This window comes from Maniola jurtina, chromosome 24, assembly GCF_905333055.1.
Source record: "Maniola jurtina chromosome 24, ilManJurt1.1, whole genome shotgun sequence".
In the NCBI taxonomy this organism is placed as follows: domain Eukaryota; kingdom Metazoa; phylum Arthropoda; class Insecta; order Lepidoptera; family Nymphalidae; genus Maniola; species Maniola jurtina.
The window spans coordinates 1807210-1829488 of record NC_060052.1 but is presented as its reverse complement, the minus strand read 5'-3'; the positions used below and the strand labels follow the sequence as shown (position 1 = coordinate 1829488).

At 36.6% G+C, this 22279-nt stretch overlaps 1 protein-coding gene across 1 annotated transcript in view; it reads right to left on the bottom strand.

Moving 5' to 3' along the window:
* The window catches only part of LOC123877640 (5-hydroxytryptamine receptor 1-like), a 129391-nt gene that overhangs the window by 46215 nt on the left and 60897 nt on the right, over positions 1–22279 (bottom strand). Inside the window, exon 2 of the mRNA XM_045924471.1 lies at positions 10441–10479. The gene's annotated coding sequence lies outside the window, so the exon portion shown is untranslated. The remainder of the gene's footprint in view (positions 1–10440; positions 10480–22279) is intronic.

Genomic DNA, 22279 nt, shown 5'->3' with positions numbered 1-22279 from the left:
AAATTATTTGACGATTCAAAAGCACTTGTAAAAGTTTATTTGAATAAAAATCTATTCTATTCTATTCTATTGAGCTATGCGAGTGACTATAACAGTAGCTGTCCACTAGCAGGCTAGTAGCTAGCACTGTGTAACCAAGTCATTATTATTTGCGTCTTCAATAACATTCTCAAGTATTTTGCTCATACGTGTAAACTATCTTGGTACTCATGATAAGATTACGTTTTGTGGTTAGTAGGCACTAAACATTTACCGAACTATACCTATTGCGTTGTCGATTAAGTGAGGTGAAGACAAAGATAATGCGTAGTTAATCCGGTCGTCTTGAATCAACTCTACACCATACCACAGTATAAAGTGAGACACAGTAGTCCGACAACTTTGATCTCGTGGTAAACGACTCTCCGTCACTCGCTCCATACAAACGTAGTTCCAATTTCATTTGAATATTAAGCAACCAGGTTTTGTATTACCTATTTAAAGACCTGGAGAGTGACACAAGCTATATTCGTTCCATAAACTCCATCTAGACAGAGCAATCGTGCGGTAAATTCGGGATAAAGAAGCGACCCAAACTTGCATACGCAGTTAGGGCCCTATGTTAACAGGGCTCTCTCCGTCACTTATTCCATACAATCGTAGTTCCCATTTCATTTGAATGTTAAGCTACCAAAGTCCATGAAATTTTGCAGACATATTCTAGAAACTAATATCTGTGCCTGTGGTGTTTTAGATTTTTCTAAAAATATGTAGTTTTAAAATTACAGGGGCTCAAAGATTTGGGCCTGGATAGGGGCTAACTTTGAAACCGAATATTTTAACAGAAATCTGGAAAACCACAGGCATAGATATTAGATTCTAGAATATATCTGCAAATTGGGGCTACAATTGTATGGAGTAAGTGACAGAGAGAGCCCTGTTAAATATGGAGCAATGAGCGTGGGCCTAGTGGGCCCAGCCTTGGGTTTAGGCAAGTCATCCAGTTTATCGTCCGCGCGCTCAATTGCATGGAACCAACGTAATTACTGCTTCGCTTCGCAAACGCGTACTAAATTCATGAACAATGATAATAATAAATTATGTAATACAAGGCTACATCCCGACCGAATTTCAGCAACTGCGGCCAATTTTTGTTATAAGTTTGACGTGTGTATCTGTGTATCTGTCTGTGGCATCGTAGCTCCTAAACTAATGAACTGATTTTAATTTAGTTTTTTTTTGTTTGAAAGGTGGCTTGATCGAGAGTGTTCTTAGCTATAATCCAAGAAAATCTGTTCAGCCGTTTGAAAGTTGTCAGCTCTTTTCTAGTTATTACTGTAACCTTCACTTGTCGGGGGTGTTATAAATTTTTAATTTACACTTGTAACGGAAGCGCAGGATTAGTGCACAATGAGTGTGTGCTTTCTCTATTCCCTCACTCTCATAGTTCGATAGGACGGCAATTCGATGCAACCGGAGAAAAATTAAGCACAGAGCAACAACAGAAACATCGGTTTAACATGCTTTCCAAGGTGTGAGGGTTAAATTCAACCAACCCAACGTCAAGAAATTTGTTTTTTTTTTTTTTGGACCCAGCCACTTTTTTCGCGATTTGATTTTTTTTTTTGGTTCCTGATATGCAAGTGAATAAACTAGCCAGTTATCAATAGGTCCCTAATATAATTACTGAGTATTTAGTAATTAGTAGGTACAAGCCAGACTAATTGATTATTATGCTACCCAATAAGAGAAATGGTGATGAATTAATATCGTTATTGTAATAATATGTATTGGGGTGATATCGACTTTGATTTTGAATTTTGAGTCTAATAACGCTACGTTTTTGTGGAAAAAATTAATTTTTGGAATTACCCCAAATTCACATTTAGCCCAATATATATATCATCATCATCAATACTGAACATGGATCTCCTCTCAGAATTCACACACCTATGAGACCATCATGGAGAACTGTGATGCATGCAGTTTTCTTAAGATGTTTTCCTTCACCATAACGCAAAATAGAACAGGTAATTACATCACATCACACTAATATTATAAAGGAGAAAGTTTGTATGTGTGTGTGTGTGTGTGTGTGTGTGTGTGTGTGTGTGTGTGTGTGTGTGTGTGTGTGTGTGTGTGTGTGTGTGTGTGTGTGTGTGTGTGTGTGTGTGTGTGTGTGTATGTTTGTTGCCCCTTCACGCAAAAACTACTGGACGGATTGGGATGAAATTTAAAATGGAGATAGATTATACCCTGGATTAGCACATAGGCTACTTTTTATCAAAGAGTTCCCACGGGAATTTTAAAAAACCTACATCCACGCGAACAAAGTCGCGGGCATCAGCTAGTTAATCATATTAAGAACAGTATAACACTAAACAGTTATAGTTCATCATTATTAAATTATACTATACAATTATTATTTATAATAATGGCCCCTTCCCATCTACATGGAACCAATAACAGAGCTGGTGCGACTTGTGAAGCGGCTGAAAAAGCTAAAGATTGCAAATACAGGGGTCTAGGCTCCGAATATGATTTTGTCCCATTCGGTGTCGAGACCCTTGGTCCGTGGGGTCCTAGCGTTACCGATAAGGCATTTTAGAGTAATATCAAAAAGGTTAGTCGACATCACAGGAGCTATTCAAAGGGGGAACACTGCCAGTATCTTCGGAACCTTGCCTAAAGGGTCTTTTAATAATAATATTTTAGTTATTATATTAAATTTTTAAGGTTTTTAGTTTTAGGTTCATTGTTTTAACAATTTAGATTTTAGATGTTCTAAAATTAAATTCTAATCCAATTATTATTTTATCACCATAACGTTTTAATATGGCGAAATATTTTGTTATCCCCGCCAAGATATATCATATTATTATCTAGTAATTGATAGTAGCTATGATATCTGCTCAAGATAATGTACGCACTTCAGATTACTATTAAGTTATTGTTGACTCAGTTAATTAGGTGAAGTCCCCATGGACTCCTATGTGTTTGTACCTTTATGTCAAGGAAACTATATAATATGAGTATATCTGTATATGTATAAGGAAAAGCTGACGGACTGACTGACTGATCAATCAACGCACAGCTCAAACTACTGAACTGAAATTTGGCATTCAGATAGCTATTATGACGTAGATATTCCTTAAGAAAGGATTTCTGAAAATTCAATACCTTAGGGGTTTGAAAGTGTAGTCCACACGGACGAAGCGGCGGGCATAAGCTACTAATTATTACTATAATAATTTAAAATCCACCGGCGCACTACGTTCATGTTTGTTCGGAATCTCAGAAACTACTGGCTGTATGGAATTTCAAACGGTTTTCACCAATAGAAAGACAGATTATACAGGAAGGTTAATAATAATTTATAAAATCTGCGAAAAACTCCACAACTCCGTCAAAGAACCGATTTTCACAGTTTTTTTTTTAATATACTATTAATTGATCCCGAGTATACCTAATATATATAAGTTTGGTGAAGATTTGATGAATAGTTTCGGAACTCCTCAACGTGCAACGGACAGACAGCGAAGAGTAGGTAGTCCTATAAGGCTTTCTTTTTTTTCTCTTAAAATACGGAACCCTAAAAAGAGTAGTCAGTCAGTAACTGGAGTGATGCGAACAAGTCATTATGAATATTCAATTCCAACGCTTTCTCAACATAAAACATGCATTAGAGTGGAAAAAATACCGAAAGCGCGCGAATATTCGAGAATAAATTTCATAAATTATGCAAAGAAGGAGCTTTCTACACTTGTGCTGAAAGGAGGTATCTTATGGGATTAATTCACGGGAAAATATGTGTGGCTCGTTTGGAAAAGGATCGGTATTCTTCAGTGAAGGTTGGCATAGAGTTGAGACTATGGAACAGCAAATAATATCGGAATCTGATTACACATTTTAAACAACTAGGCGATGCCCGCGACTTCGCCCGCGTGGGGTTAGGTTTTTTGAAATCCCGTGGGAACTCTTTGATTTTCCGGGATAAAAAGTAGCCTATGTGCTAATCCAGGATATTTTCTATCTCCATTCTACAGCCAAATCCGTCCAGTAGTTTTTGCGTGAAGGAGTAACAAACACACACACACACACACACACACACACACACACACACACACACACACACACACACACACACACACACACACACACATACAAACTTTCGCCTTTATAATATTAGTGTGATTAAGTCCTTCTAAATATATAAAACTGACTGTTGACAGGGACTGACTGCCTGATCAACGCACAGCTCAAACTACTAGATGGGTTGGGCTGTTTGGCATGCAGAGAGCTATTATGACGTAGACATCCGCTAATTCAGTTTTTTGAAAATTCAACCCGTAACGGGGTAAAATAGGGGTTTGAAATTTTTGTACTTCTTTAATCAAGCGATCATAAAGTTTAGCAATGCAGCACAGTCTGGTAACAAGAGTAAATTAAGAGGGCTCTCTCCGTCACTCGCTTCATACAATCGTAGTTCCAATTTCATTTGAATATTAAGCAACCAAAGTCCATGAAATTTTGCACATATTCTAGAAACTAATATCTATGTCTGTGGTTTTCCAGATTTCTGTTAAAATATTCGGTTTCAAAGTTACGCGGTCTTAAAAAATTTCATACAAATCTTTGGGCCCCTGTAATATCAAAACTACATATTTTTAGAAAAATCTAAAACACCACAGACACAGAAATATTAGTTTCTAGAATATGTCTGCAAAATTTCATGGACTTTGGTTGCTTAATATTCAAATGAAATTGGAACTACGATTGTATGAAACGAGTGACGGAGAGAGCCCTGTTAAAAATTTATAACAAGTGAAGGTTACAGTAACTAGAAAAGAGCTGATAACTTTCAAACGGCTGAACCAATTTTCTTGGATTATAGCTAACAACACTCTCGATCAAGCCACCTTTCAAACGAAAAAAAACTAAATTAAAATCGGTTCATTAATTTAGGAGCTACGATGCCACAGGCAGATACACAGATACACACGTCGAACTTATAACACCCCTCTTTTTGGGTCGGGGTTTAAAAAGACAGCCTAAAGACCTCATGTAGGCGGCAAATACCAACCCACGCTAATAGATAAGTAGGTAGGTATCTTGATTCGCTGTGATTCTCTTTAATCTTCATCTAATTGTATAGTGAATATAATCATATTACGTCACTGGTAATCACACGTATGATACGTGTGATTTGTGACATTGTACCATGGTAGCTGATAAGACACCAAACAGATTTATTTAAACTCGATCCATGGAGAGAAGTTAGTAAAAGTCCCTTTCTGTTACGTAATCCAATACAAAAGACAGAGACAAAAAATTCAGTTGGTATTAATCATTTTGAGTAATCAACCAATCACAAAATGTTGTAAACATTCGAAATCAATTCGAAAATGTTTTCGAAACACATTCCTTTGATTCGAATTTATAGTTTCGTTTATCTACGCCTACTCAGAGATCGAGGGGTGAGGGGGCCTTATCTTTGAAGTTTACCAATCATAAAATCCGAAATAATTGTGGTCTAATAATAAAAAAGCGGCCAAGTGCGAGTCGGACTCGCCCATGAAGGGTTCCGTTTTTTGCCATTTGGCTACGGAACCCTAATAGCGCTGACTATAGTCTGTCTATCTGTCTGTCTGTCTGTCTCTCTGTCGGTCCGTCCGTCCGTCCGTCCGTCCGTCCGTCCGTCCGTCTGTCTGTCTGTCTGTCTGTCTATTTTTGATTTATCATGCAAAATGTTGGAAAAAATACCCGAGTACGGAACCCTCAGTGCGCGAGTCTGACTCGCACTTGGCCGGTTTTTTTATTTTTAATATTAACAATAAAACCTCTATAGACAAAGTCTTGCGGTTCGTTAACAAACGTGATTCTTACCTTACTTTCTCCGTAGTGACTACTTACGGAACCCTCGGTGCGCGAGTCTGACTCGCACCTGACCATTTTTTTTTTTAGTTAAAAGTAGTATTGACTGGATAAGTTTAGTTTGACTGTAACATATCGATCTTTATTACCGATTGTCATGGGATAATACAATAGCTATACATTATGAAACCATTCGTACCGTGAACGCTTTGTTTTGTACCGGAAACGAACTGAGTATGGTCCGGAAATCGAATGCCGGTTGCTGTGAAAAAATATAAATGCCTCTGCCTATTGAGAGTTCTCTGATGCGGAAAATATGCGTATGATTTTTCCTGAAGTTTTTATTGAGGACACTTACCTACCAGAAAAACTACTAGGTGTTCATGCGTAGTACAGTAATCCAAATATATACAAGTGTAAATTAAAAATTTATAACAAGTGAAGGTTACAGTAACTAGAAAAGAGCTGATAACTTTCAAACAGCTGAACCGATTTTCTTGGATTATAGCTAAGAACACTCTCGATCAAGCCACCTTTCAAACAAAAAAACAAAATTAAAATCGGTTCATTAGTTAAGGAACTACGATGCCACAGACAGATACACAGATACACACGTCAAACTTATAACACCCCTCTTTTTGGGTCGGGGGTTAAAAAGGAAAATCTGACTGACTGACTGACATAAAGTATCTGTCCGCTAAATTTCAGCCCGATCCTTCCAGTAGTTTGAGCAAGCTGTACGTTGGTAGATCAGTCAGTCAGTCAACTTTTCCTTTGATATACCTAACTATACTAGTCATGCTAATCATGACTAATATTCTCCTTTCCCCTCCAATTAAGCGTAAAGCTTGTGCAAGGAGTGGGTACGACAATAGTGCAACGGGTGGGGTTTGAACCGCCGACCTTTCGGAATTCAGTCCGCTTCTCAACCGTTGAGCTATCGAGGCTCTAATATTATATATGGGTATGACGTAAACACATTTACGTTACATTGTTAAGCGTAAAACGCAAATCTGACGATAGCAGTAATCCATTCGAGATTTACGTTTCGCATTTTATCTATCAACGAGTGGTTAATTTTAGTTTCGGGAGAATCCGTCCGAAGATTATTTACGGCTGGGCGATAGAAACCGACGCTTCTGATAGACATATTGGCAGGAAAATTGATCTATTATAGTTGGTGATTCTCGTGGTTACAAGTTATAGAAACAGAAATAGAGAAAGACTAGATGATGCCCGCAGCTTCGCCCGCGTGGATTGGTCAGATCCCCTGCAGCATCAGGATTGAGGAGTTGGAATCCAAATTTTTATGGAACAATGTCGTAAAGTTTCTCTATCGATTAAAAAAATAATTACGTAAATCGGTTCAGAAATCTCGGAGATATCAGTGCATTGGTAGAAAAACACAAGTCCTCCATTTTTAAAGTCGGTTAAAAAGTAGCCTACGTTACTCCTTGGTTAAGGTTAGATTGCAGTCAAATGCTAACTTGTATCTGAATATTTAAATCAAAAAAATACATTAATACATTGGGGTTTCGTGGTTCCTTTCTTGATCCTTTTTTCCTTTTTAAGGTCCAAAACTCTTAAAATATCATAAAATCCAAAAAAACACCAACTCGGATAGCTAACATTAAACCAAAAAGAAGTCAAAGAGGAAACAATGCGACTAAGAGGCATCTAACAGAATTCTATTTGCGAAAATTGTCAAACTTTCTCTAAAGTTCAAAAGTTTTTCCGAGCCAAAGATTAAAGTTGAGTTAAAGTTGAAAAACTGTATTTGAGTTACATAATAGTTTTTATGTTGGTATCGGAAACATTCCATTCATAACGTTGAATTTATTCGAAAACTTTCCCTACCTGAAAAGAGGTTAATGGAATGAAAATAAAGTTTTTCTAGGTATATAAAAGGCTTTTTTATTTGCGTTTTTGTAAAATACTATGTAGACCGTATATTTTGGAAATATTTCGTTTCGTTAGGTATAAAGACCTTTTTGCTTGAGGCTCTTCATACTTTTCAAAAAATCTTTCGTTATTTTTGTGCGTAGAATTTGGTTTACAAAGCCAATTTCAGTATTGTGAAGATACATGTTGTGTGTATATATTATATAATACGTGTTGTGTATATTGAAATACGTATTTCATTAGATTATTTTCTTAGCTTCAAGTTAAAAACTTAAGTATATTGAATTCATTAAATAAATATACATATATATCAGGGGGCACGGCAGTGCCCCCGCCAAGACGAGCCAAACGGCGGCCGGGGCGCTACGTACCTTTTTCTCGAAGTGTTTCGCCGTATTTTCGACCCGTCATAACTTCGGTCTGGATGACGATAGAAAGCTGAAATTTTCAGTATAAGGTGTCCTTAGCAAATTTACCAAATATACTAAAGTATCAAATATCTAGCTTTTATGGTTACAGATTTATTGATACCTAAAATACGCCGTTTTCGTCCCTCACTGATGATCATCACAATTCATAGTCTGTAATTCTAGGGTACTTCCCGAAGTCCTAGAAGGCTGAAATTTGGTATGTAGACTAGAAATTACATACAAACTACATGAAAATTGAGAAATTGGAATTTCCCCCCCTCTACGCCTCTTATGAGAAAAGCAAATCTGTAAATTCTGTCGCTAGAATGCTGATATTTTCAGGATAAGATGTCCTTGGCAGATTGATTAAACGCATTGAGTATCAATTGTCTAGCTTTTATAGTTTCAGATTTATTGACAGTCAAAACTTCTAGTCTGTAATTCTAGGGTACTTCCCGAAGTCCTAGAAGACTGAAATTTGGTATGTAGACTAGAAATTGCATACAAACTACAGGAAAATTAAGAAATTGGAAATTTCACCCCTCTACGCCTCTGCATGGGGGAAGCAAATCTGTAAATTCTATCGCTAGAATGCTGATATTTTCAGGATAAGATGTCCTTGGCAGATTCATTAAACGCACTGAGTATCAATTGTCTAGCTTTTATAGTTTCAGATTTATCGACATTCAAAACCTCTAGTCACAAATTCTAGGGTACTTTCTGAAGTCCTAGAAGACTGAAATTTGACATTAAGTAGGAATTTCAAGAATTATGAACAACAGATAAATTAAGAAATCGGGTCCCCCTTCATCCTCTCGTATATGAGATGCATATCTGTAAAATCTGTTGCTCGAATTCTAAAGTTTTCAGGATAAGATGTCCGTGGCAGATTTATCAAACGTACCAAGTATCTATGTTTCCTGAAGTCCTAAAAGACTGAAATTTGGTATATCTGCTTCAAAATTGAGTTGCAAGATTCCACCCGAACAAACATATTTACATACGAGTACATTGCAAGTTGAATAAAAGCTTTTAAAAAAAGAGGTAACGATAGAGAGTGGGCCATGAAAATGATGTACCTACAAAAAATAGATCCAAAAAATCTATGGCACCTGCCAAAAAGAAATGAAATCCCACCAAAAACATTTCATGTAAAAAGGTGGCCAAGACTCACAAGTTCATAATGTTTTCACTGTTAAAAAGTTATGAGATCTCTAGTAGAGCCAAGCCCCTAGCTGAGCTTAGATTTGTGCTGGCCATGGGACCTATCCGAAGTCCAAAGTAATATAGCTCTTAAATGTTCTTGACTGTATCACATTTATAACAATAAATAACAAATCACTCTACTTACAAGCTCTGATTCTACAACCCTATATCTTGGTAAAAAAAGTACGGCTTGGCCGTATACAGTTCGTAGATTTTTTATCTGAAATGACATTTAAAGCCCGGAATAGCTTCTGCGACCATCACGAAGTACAATACAAAATTAGTAATTGTCGAACAAACTATTCCTTAAGGCCTTAAAATATGTTATGTCATGTAATAGTTTTACGAGCATTAAACGGCCAAGCCGTCCTTTTTTTACCAAGATATAGGGTTTGTAGAATCAGAGCTTGTAAGTAGAGTGATTTGTTATTTATTGTTATAAATGTGATACAGTCAAGAACATTTAAGAGCTATATTACTTTGGACTTCGGATAGGTCCCATGGCCAGCACAAATCTAAGCTCAGCTAGGGGCTTGGCTCTACTAGAGATCTCATAACTTTTTAACAGTGAAAACATTATGAACTTGTGAGTCTTGGCCACCTTTTTACATGAAATGTTTTTGGTGGGATTAATTTAATTTCATCAAATTTATTCATTCATTCAAAAATAATAAAATATATTTTTGTTTAATAATTTTTAGTAGGTACCTAATTATCTAAGTATAATATTATTATGTGCTCAGTGAATGTACCTATCAGTTTTAGTGTAGGTATAACATCCATGTGGTATAGGTACTTTTTCTATTGAAGTACCTAAACTAAAAATGTTAGAAACATTTTCAGGAATTGCTAAGATTTTTGGAACTTAAAGTATTAAATTGTTATTTTCCTTATATTTACATACTAATTCCTTATATTAACATAGTTTTTAGTCGAAAAATGTGTAAATACGTACTAGGTACTTACATACGAGTACTTACTAATTGCTTCTTACCTAAGAAATAATATTAAAACGTAAAGTAAATACTGTATAGATCATTATTTGTACTATAAGCACTTATTTACTTACCAACAGTTATTTACTTTGAAGAGGTCTGTGTTTGTCCACCTGTAACAATAACATTTCATTATTTACTTATACCAAATATTATTTTTGAAATAAGTATAATATTCTTTCGCAAAGTCTATTAATATTATTTACTAGCGACCTGCCCCGGCAAAGTTAATTTTGCGGTTTGTTAACAAAAGTGATTCTTAACGTTTTACTTCTTATGTAGAACGGAACCCACGGTGTGCGAATTCGACTCGCACTTGGCTGGGGGTTTTTTAAACTATATAATATCTGCATGAGCTACGTTATAGAGATAAGTTGCAATATGATGTAAAATCTCAAATTTTTAAACCTAATAGTTAAAGTTACATATTATTGATATGTCAGTCAGTTAGTTTATCCTTTTATTTAGATACCCTATACCTATAGAATACATTGAGAAAATATTTCTTTTACGTATTGTTAAAACGCTTATTGCCGAACCCTATATCGTACTTTTAGTTCGCCAAAGCCCTCTCATTCCCAGTTCAGTAAACTCCATTAGTGAAGAGGCTAGGGTTCCCACAAAAGTCCCCCTATCGTCCAAAGTTCCTTACATTACTGACCATTACACAGAGTAGAGTTTAAGTATCCTCCACACTTTTTGACCTTTGAAACAAATTAAACTTTATCTACCTACTTTTAATCCTTTTAATATGATTTTTTACCAATACTTTTTCTATATACTATACTCAAAAATTAAGGAAGTAAATAGCCACGAGTTGACAACCCTATCATGCAAAATTCCTTGCGTCACTAACTGACAGAGTAGAGTTTGAGTACTGTTTACCTTTCAAACACTTCAGACTTTACTTACCTTTGCTTAATATTAATATTTTGTCAACCCTATCGTCCAAAGATCCTTACGTATAACTGATCATTACACAGAGTAGAGTTTGAGTACCCTCCACATATTTGGACCTTTCAAACAAATCATACTTTACCTATCTACTTTTTCACCTGATTTTTTACCAATATTTTGTCAATATAGTAAAAAAAATTGAGGGAGAAAATAGCCTCGTGGCGACATCCCTATTATCAAAATTTCCATATATTACTGATCATAAAGGTGCCCACGCACTTGAACTGAACTGCAGCGGAACTGCGCGTCGCGTCAGCGCCCCGCACGATATTCTCTCCAGCCGCGCCGCGCGGCAGTGACGTACGTTCAGTTCGAGTGCGTGGGCACCTTTACACATAGTAGAGTTTTGAGTACTGTTGCCCTTTCAAACTTAGACTTTACCTACCTTTGCTTTTTAACCCCCGACCCAAAAAGAGGGGTGTTATAAGTTTGACGTGTGTATCTGTGTATCTGTGTATCTGTCTGTGGCATCGTAGCGCCCAAAGAATGAACCGATTTTAATTTAGTTTTTTTTGTTTGAAAGGTGGCTTGATCGAGAGTGTTCTTAGCTATAATCTAAAAAAATTGGTTCAGCCGTTTAAGAGTTATCAGCTCTTTTCTAGTTTTCTTGTAGAAAAGAAGGTTAGATAACCGTTAGGTTCATAATATTATGTCAATAGATAAATGTCAAGCTGTCGAGATGGACGTTGCCTAAATACATAATTATTTATTAATTGAAAATGATGTTTTGGAAAACTCAGATACTTTGGATCGTCGGGGGTGTTATAAATTTTTAATTTACACTTGTTACCAATACAATTTGTCAATATACTTTGCAAAAAATTGAGGGAGTAACTGCCGTGCTGACAACCCTATCGTCTCAAGTTCTTTACATAACTGACCATTACACGAAGTTCTGAGTTTGAGTGTCCTCCACATACGACTGTTGACCTTTCAAACACATTAGACCTCACCTACCTAGCTACTTAAATTTCACCTGGAGCTTTTTTCAATACATCCAATATTTTGTTAGCATAACTCTACCTACAGGAGAGTAGGGTTAAGACGAATACAGAGTAAAATATTACAGGGTTTTTAGGGTTCTGTACCTCAAAAGGAAAAACGGAACCCTTATAGGATCACTTTGTTGTCTGTCTGTCCGTCCGTCCGTCGTGTCTGTCAAGAAAACCTATAGGGTACTTCCCGTTGACCTAGAATCATGTTTGGCAGGTAAGTAGATCTTATAGCACAAGTAAAGAAAAATTCCGAAAACCGTGAATTTGTGGTTACATCACACTAATATTATAAAGGCGAAAGTTTGTATGTGTGTGTGTGTGTGTGTCTGTGTGTATGTTTGTTACTCCTTCACGCAAAAACTACTGGACGGATTTGGCTGAAATTTGGAATGGAGAGAGATAATATCCTGGATTAGCACATAGGCTACTTTTTATCCCGGAAAATCAAAGAGTTCCCATGGGATTTCAAAAAACCTAAATCCACGCGGGCGAAGTCGCGGGCATCGGCTAGTTACAAATAAAATTAAACTGTGAAAATAAAATTTAAAGTACCAAACGACAGAAAAATAATTTTACTCTAATATTTCAGCGTTTATTCAGAGTTCAGACGTTCGCTGTCGGGTTTTAGTTTTCAACTTTATCTTGTTTCCTTTCCTTTTTTAATTTGAAAATGTGCGAACCAGACTCGTGCACTGAGGGTTCCGTGCATGCACGATAAATCAAAAACTATTATACATAAAAATAAATAAAAATCTGTTTTAGAATGTACAGGTAAAGCCCTTTCATACGATACCCCACTTGGTATAGTTATCTTATTTTTAAAATTGAAACACATTTTAATTTTTTTTTTAATGATGTAACCACAAATACGATTTTTCAGACAAACAGACAACAAAGTGATGCTGTAAGGGTTCCGTTTTTCCTTTTGAGGTACGGAACCCTAAAATTAAAAGAAATACTTAGTACCTAATAGAGAAGTTAGCAAAATGTCTTACTTAACACCGTATTTATTCGCGCATTAGCCCTATTTACCCCTCGCCGCAAGCCGGATATCCGGGACAAACCGATTTGGCACAAATTCGTTTTACCCACACATTAGTGTGGTTTACTTCACATCGATTAAATGCGGGCAAGGGGAGATAAGAAATCCCTTAAAAGCTTTTAACCAAGACAAGTTACTTATTACATCGTATATGAAATTCCCGCGAGTTTGTCCGCGTGGGCTTCTCAACAACCCCTCTTTTACCCTCTTTGGGGTTGATTTTTCAAAAATCCTTTGTTAGCGGATGTCTATGTAATAGCTATCTGCATACCCATACAGTGGTTTGAGCTGTGCGTTGATATATCAGTCAGTCAGTCAGTCAATCAGCTTCTCCATTGATCAAGAACTAGCTTACGCCCGCGACTTCGTCCGCATGGATTACACAATATTCAACCCCCTATTTTTCCCCCCTTAGGGGTTGAATTTTTGAATTTTTTTGAAATCCTTTTTTATCGAATGTCTGCATCATAATAGCTATATGCATGCCAAATTTCAGTCCGATCCGTCCATGCAGTGGTGCGAACTGTGTTTTGATAGATCAGTCTGTCAGCTTTTTCTTTAATATATTTAGATACATAGAAGAAGAGTTAATTTCTAATTATTTGATTTCATACGACATATTGTAACGTCTTATTAAAAGCCATGGAGCTTGAAGAACATCGCTAACATTTCGCTCTATCCAAATTTGAACTACGATATTAAATCATTTGAACTACGGTTTTCCCTATTTGTCCACATGTCAGAAACCGGAAATCCCGGCCAATATTCCCATTTCATCCAACCGTCGTGCGTCGTTTTTACCCCACATAAATCAAACTCCGCGCTCTAGTCAAGCGAATAATAACAGTTTTAATTAATGAAGGTAGATTTAATTAAGGGACCATAATTTCTTTGTAAAATAAAAAGAATATCGATTTCCATGGACGCTTAAAAAGGCCAGACTTCATGAAATTAATTGGTGTTTTCATAATTACCTAAATCACCCTTAATTCAAGTATTCTGAGACCATTTTGTTTAATTATTTAATTAGGCATGTTACCGGGCAACGCAAAGAGGGTTATGTAGACTATTGTGTAGACTCAACATCGCTTCAGCGATGCCTATTGAGGTTTTTCTAGGAGTCCGTACCTTAAAAGGAAAAAAGGAACCCTTGTACACGATCACTTTGTTTTGTATATGTCTGTCCGTTTGTCTGGCGTGTCTGTCAAGAAAACTATAGGGTACTTCCCGTTGACCTTTATAACCTGTTATCTCCCAAAGCCACCATGAGCCAAAGTTCATAGTCGCTGATCGTTCCTCCCTGTGTTGGGGACAATACGCAGAGAAATTTTCAGCTTTTTACCCAACTGCGTCAAAGCCAAAAGGAAAGGTTATGATTTTAGCAGTCTATGTATGTATGTATATGTGTATATTTGTATCCAGATTCTGTGTGTTCCACCGTAGCGCCTAAACTACTGGGCCGATTTTGATGAATGAGGTGTCAATCTATTCGTCGTAAAGGTAACATAGGCTATATTTTATACCAAAAAAATTGACGGATGTTACATGAAAGAAAGTGGGAGTCGCCAAAGTTTTTTTTTGCTTTTGTATTGAGTGGGGTGTCAAATGATAGAGGAAAAAATTCTGATTTCTGAGTTCATAAATATAAATGTCCTACAGACAGAAAAACAATTTTACTATAATATTTAGCGTTTAATAAGACGATCGCAGTCGGGTTTTAGTTTTTAACTTTATCTTGTATAGAAAAACAAAGGTCTGGCACGCGCTGGCTCCCTCTCCTTAGTATTTACGTCAACTAAACTAACTACGAGAATTTAATGACGTTTAAACATCTTAGGCCATATTATATTACATGCGGAACGAGGCAAACAGAAAGTGCTACATTTTTATGATCTACGCAGGGAGCTAAAAATTAATTCATTCCACACGTCGTCATCGCGAGAGGCACATAAGAGATCGTTGGTGAGAGGCTATAAAGTTTATATCCTCAACCTTTCGCGGGAATTGCGCGGGGAATCCGTTATGTGAGGGGTTCAAGTTAATACGGATTTGTTGACACAATTTAAGATAGTATTATACAACGCACTTACTATATCTAAACTATATAGGCACCTCCTAGGTAAACGCGTACCATCTTAGACCACATCATCACTTTCCATCCGGTGTGATTGTGGTCAAGCGCTTACCTATAGTGAATTTAAAGAAAAAACTATTTCTACTCACAAGATAAAGTTGAAAACTAAATTTCTGTCGCTTGGTATATTTTAATGTTGTAGTACATTTACATTTATGAACTCAAAATTTTTTCTTCTTTCATTTGACATCCCACTCGATACAATAGCAAAAAAAAATTTTGGAGACCCCCACTTTTTTTCATGTAACATCCGTTAGGTCAATTTTTTTCCTGTAAAGTGTAGCTTATGTCACCCGGACTTTTACGACGAATCGAATGACACCTCATTCATCAAAATCGGCCTAGTAGTTTAGGCGCTACGGTGGAACACACAGAATCTGGATACAAACATACATACCCACATACATACATACATACATAGACTGCTAAAATCATAACCCTTCCTTTTGGCTTTGCCGCAGTCGGGTAAAAAATTATTCTTTATCTTTGTCCCAGATGTGTCAATGTGAGACACAATATCTTGGACAAAAATGCCAAATCTGACCCTGTATAAACTGTGCTGCGTCCCTTTGTTCTCTTTAATTAAAACCAAGGGAGTCATAATAAAGTACTTTAATAATTTTGATTAGGCAGTTTTATTAACGCAACGGAAGGTGGACGCCGTTAACGATAGCCACGTTGTTTTGTTTTATGAGAAATTATACCTAGCGTAAGTAAATTATACTTTTTTTCTAAAGTCGTCGAATGGCGAAATTTTTATGGGACCACCACGAAAACTTCTATACTGTAGATTTTAAAAAATATTTGCAAATCGGTCCAGAAACCTCGAAAATATAATCGGTGTACATACATTTAGTCGGTTAAAAAATAGTTACGTTTACTCACCAAGTACATCATCTATGAGGAAGCGTTCAGTAAACCTTAGCAAGTACTTATGAGTTTTTGAAGAATCTAGAAATTCTAGATTTATGTTAACTGTGTAATATCATGAATAAAACGTCGAAGACTTGTTTTTATCATTGTTTATCATGTTTCGAGTGTGACAAACTTATCGAACCACACTTCATAGTAAGTCTTCTAAATGATGACTAACAAATCAAACAACGTACCTACTTATACTGTGTAGTTATTATGTACTAAAGTACTCTTCAAAGACTTGTACTAGCTTGTACTACAAACAAGATTGTCAATACTTTTAATTTTTAACCGACGACCCAAAAAGAGGGGTGTTATAAATTAGACGTGTGTATCTGTGTATCTGTCTGTGGCACCGCAGCTCCTAAACTAATGAACCGATTTCAATTTAGTTTTTTTGTTTAAAAGGTGGCTTGATCGAGAGTGTTCTTAGCTATAATTCAAGAAAATCGGTTCAGCCGTTTGAAAGTTATCAGCTCTTTTCTAGTTACTGTAACCTTCACTTGTCGGGGGTGTTATAAATTTTTAATTTACACTTGTAAATGTCACTGTTCACACTGTTAGATGTAATAATTATATATTTTATTATATTCTGTAGTTTGAAATCAACTTAATGGATTCATTGAAGTAGAAATCACAGCGAGCTTCTACCAATTTGAAGTCAGTCATCGTTCTTTTTATATAATAGAGCTTTTTATGAAGTCTGTTTTTAAATTTTCGAACTTTATCTTGATTCACTGAGAATTTCCTCACTATCTTAATTAAATATCAACAAACAACAGCCCGCGTACTCAATCATCTTTTATTTCAGAACTCACTTAGGAGTTTATATTTATTGAAAAAGTTTTCATCCCTTAAGCTGTTGGTCTTCGGAATTTTAAAATGGAAGTTCTTATTTCCTCAGGATTTTCTGCCACAGCGATTTACTGATTTTCCCTCTGAAATTATTTTGAAACGACCGGCAGTTATACACACTTTCATCCCTTATTTAACCAGCTTGGGGGTGAAATTTCCGAAAGTCGTGAATCATTATAATATCTCTTCGTTTTCAACAGAAAAGCATAATTATACCAATTTTTACGATCAGGTATAACTGCAAAACTGATACTCTTCATAAAAATTTCAAACCCCTATATTTTTATCTTCCTTAGGGGTAGAAATTTCAAAAATCCTTTCTAATCAGATATATTTGCTGAAAGGCATACTGACAGTCAGTATGCCTTTCAGCCCGATTCGTCCAGTGATTTGAGCTGTGCGTTGATAGATCAGTCAGTCAGTTATCTTTACCTTGTATTTATCCATACTAATATTATAAATGCGAAAGTGTGTCTGTTTGTCTGTCTATCTGTCTGCTACATTTTCACGGCCCAACAGTTTAACCGATTCTGACGAAAGGTACAGAGTTAGCTTATATCCCGGGGACGGACATAGGCTACTTTTTATCCCGGAAAGTCAAAGAGTTCCCACGGGATTCCCAAAAACCCATCCGCTTAACCGATTTGTATGAAATTTGGTACCGAGGTAGTTTGCGTCCCTGTAATTGACATAGGCAACTTTTTATCTCGGAAAATCAAACAGTTCTCACGGGATCTTTAAAAACCTAAATCCATACGGACGAAGTCGCGAGCATCCTCTAGAATATTATATTTCAACGAATATAAGTTTTAAATAGATAACTTTGTTTTCAACCGCCGAGTTTGTATCGTGATAAAATAAAGTAGGTATCTCGGTAAGCAAAATTTTTAGTACCAGCCATAATATTTTAGGGCTCAATAAAGTTCGGGCATAAAAATGAAATAGAGATCTATATGTCGGTAAAATGTTAGAACCACAGTTGTATAATCAATACAACTGTGTATCACACTAATATTATAAAGGCGAAAGTTTGTATGTTTGTTACTCCTTCACGCAAAAACCACTGGACGGATTTGGCTGAAATTTGGAATAGAGATAGATAATATCCTGGATTAGCACATAGGCTACCCGGGATTTTTATCCCGGAAAATCAAAGAGTTCCCACGGGATTTCGAAAAAACCTACATCCACGCGAACGAAGTCGCGGGCATCAGCTAGTAATCAATACAACTGTGACTTCGACGACTTCCTTAGCGCAGTGGTGAGAGATGTGGTTTTTATTAGGAGGGCGCGGTTTCGATTTCCCGCATGGGAAATTTGAATTTTATAGTTTCTAAACTTTCTCTGATCTCGTCTGGTGGGAGGCTTCGGCCGTGGCTAGTTACCACACTAGTGGCAAAGCCGTGCCGATAAACGATTTAGCGTTCCGGTACAATGCCGTATAGAAACCATAAAGTACTACCCAATAAAAGTCAATATTCGGTTTTGAAGAAAATATTTCCATTAATAATTCGGTAAATTTTTTTTGACGAGTTCTAATTTTTCCAGATATCAGATTTTGTGAAAAGGCAAATTCAGAGGATGATTGAAAGGGCGTGGGTGAAAGAAATCGACTGGTCATCATTAATCGTATTTTTTTAGGCTTTTATAGTATTTACCAGGGTTTACGCTTGATTTAACGCATAGGAATAGACCCTCAGGTAACAGACAACCCAACCCAAATTCAGACCTCCAAAATCAATACCCATCCAATTATCAAAATAGTGTACCTTTTTTATAAAAAAATAGCAAGGAAACGAGCGGGTGTATCACCTGATGTTAAGTGATAACTGTCGCCTATGAACATCTGCGGCACCAGAGGAACGGTAACTATCGGCTTCGACAAATTATCATCATCATCATCTCAACTCAACGACAGCTCGTTTTAGAAGGGTTTAGGCCATAGTCGACCACCCTGGTCAAATGCAGATTGGCAGACCTACCTATGTACACTGAAATATCCGAGATTTCTGAACCGATTTGCGTAATTATTATTTTTTCAATCGATAGAGGAACTTTGCGACATTGTTCCATAAAAAATTTGGATTCCAACTCCTCAATCCTGATGCTGCAGGGGATCTGACCAATCCACGCGGGCGAAGCTGCGGGCATCATCTATCTATACTAATAAATAAAATTGGAGTGTCTGTCTGTAATTTCGAAATAACTACCTCATATTAAGCTCATATGGTTATTTGAACGATACCAACACCGAATCACACGTTTTTAAAATTTTTGTCTGTTTGTCTGTCTGTCTGTCTGTCTGTCTGTCTGTCTGTCTGTTTGAAAAGGGTAATCTTCGGAACGGCTGAACCGATTTTGACGGGATTTTCACAGACAAGTAGAGAATTGACCAGGGAGTAACATAGGCTACTTTTTTAACCGACTTTCAAAAAAGGAGTTGTGTTTTTCTACCTATGTACACCGAAATCTCCGAGATTTCTGAACCGATTTGCGTCATTTCTTTTTTAATCGATAGAGGAACTTTGCGACATTGTTTCATAAAAAATTTGGAGTCCAACTCCTCAATCCTGATGCTGCAGGGGATCTGACCAATCCACGCGGGCGAAGCTGCGGGCATCAGCTATAATTAATATGCATAGTTATGCCGCGTGGGTTAAAAGGTTTTACTTTGCCAAACTTGCCTAAAGGTGCACAATAATACAAGGATGACTATAAAATGTGTCTGCCAGGCAAAAGATGCAAAAGGGTCGTAAAAACGTCGGAAGCTCTGTTTATATGCGCAATAATACGATACCTACTTGCTAGGAATATATTATTACTAGCTGATGCCGGCGACTTCGCTCGCGTGGATATAGGTTTTTTTTAAATCCCTTAGGAACTCTTTAACTTTCCGGGGTAAAAGTAGCCTATGTGTTAACCCGGGGTAAAATCTATCTTTTCAGCCGTTTAGTAGTTTTTGCCTGAAAGAGTATACAATAATATAATACAAATATAATAAATATACCTATACAAACATACACACATACACAGAAACTTTTGCCTTTAAATATTAGTGCGATGTAGAATGAAGGTCTGTTTCTAGATTAGTGGTATTATGTAGGTAAACCGTACACGTAGTTTTAATTATACATTTTTAGGGTTTCGTACTTAAAGGGTGCCAACAAGCCCTAAACTTAACTAAGCCTCCGTTGTCCATCTGTCTGTCTGTCAGCAGGATGTCCTATCTCATAAACCGTAATAGCAGAGTGGAATATTTTCACAAAGTGTGTATTTCCATTGCCACAATAACAACAAATAATAAGACACCTCGACACACGCAAGAAAAACGGTAGAAAATGGCGAAAATTCTTAATAGGTATCTACGGAAATTACAGATTTTATCTGTAAAATTAAGGGGACTCAGTGTCGGCAAAAAACGTAGTATTTCCAAATTTTATATAGAACCGGGCATATGCCTCATCTTCGTTTTTATATTATAAAGGTTTCTATTAAGGGGGAGACCGGTCTACCCGCGAAATTCAATTTTAATTTGGTTTTTCGCAATATAATGGTAATAATGATTGATGCAGCTTTTCGAAAAAGATGGCTCGACAAGGGTGTGTGGTTAAAAACTAGGTAGTTTCGTATGCTAAATTTTGTCGTAGGGTCAGCATCTACAAAGCACTACACAATTGCAAATTAAAAATTTATAACACCCCCGACTAGTGAAGGTTACAGTAACTAGAATAGAGTTGATAACTTTCAAACGGCTGAACTAATTTTCTTGGATTATAGCTAAGAACACTCTCGATCAAGCCACCTTTTAAACAAAAAAACTAAATTAAAATTGGTTCATTAGTTTAGGAGCTACGGTGCCAAAGACAGATACACAGATACACACGTCAAACTTATAACACTCCTCGTTTTGGGTTGGGGGTTAAAAATTTTCCTCTTATTTTGGTCAAAATAAACCAAGCAAAGCACTCAGGATTTCCCAAAAAAGGTATATTTATTCAAAATTGTTAAAACGCTCGCTCAGACGCTCGATCATCCGCCATTTTGGATCGCCTGTCAAAATAAACCACGCCTTTAAATAATAGCCTGAGAGATCGTGGAGATTTTTGAAATGGTGCTTTTTAAAAGCTGTTTATTAGGTACTAGCTGATACCCGCGACTTCGTTCGCGTGGATGTAGGTTTTTAAAATTCCCGTGGGAACTATTTGATTTTCCGGGATAAGAAGTAGCCTATGTGCTAATCCAGGGTATAATCTATCTCCATTCTAAATTTCAGCCCAATCCGTCCAGTAGTTTTTGCGTGAAGGAGTAACAAACATACACACACACACACACACACACACACACACACACATACAAACTTTCTCCTTTATAATATTAGTGTGATAGTGTGATGTGATAGTGGGTCTACGTAATCTTAAGAGGGGTCTCTCCGTCACTCGCTCCATACAAACGTAGTTCCAATTTCGTTTGAATATTAAGCAACCAAAGTCCATTAAATTTTGCAGACATATTCAAGAAACTAATATCTATGCCTGTGGTTTTCCAGATTTCCGTTAAAATATTCGGTTTCAAAGTTACGCGGTCTTAAAAATTCACATACTAACCTTTGAGCCCCTGTAATTTTAAAACTACATATTTTTAGAAAAATCTAAAACACCACAGGCACAGATATTAGTTTCTAGAATATGTCTGCAAAATTTCATGGACTATGGTTGCTTAATGTTCAAATGAAATTGGAACTACGATTTATTTTATGCACATAGCGTGTGGACATTTACATATTTGTTTTAGTTTATATTTTGTGGTGCATAGTCGATTCTTGTCTCTTGGTTGATAATGATGAAGCACCTCCTCCAAATTTTCCACATCCTCTGAGGCCATTAATAATATCCTCTTACACATAAATTTAGACTCACGGCTACTCTGTGATATTGGCATGACGCAGGGTGTCAATGATAAGTCACCTTGGGCGTAAGCCAACGTTGAATAATGGATAATCTGTGAAGGTCCCCTTG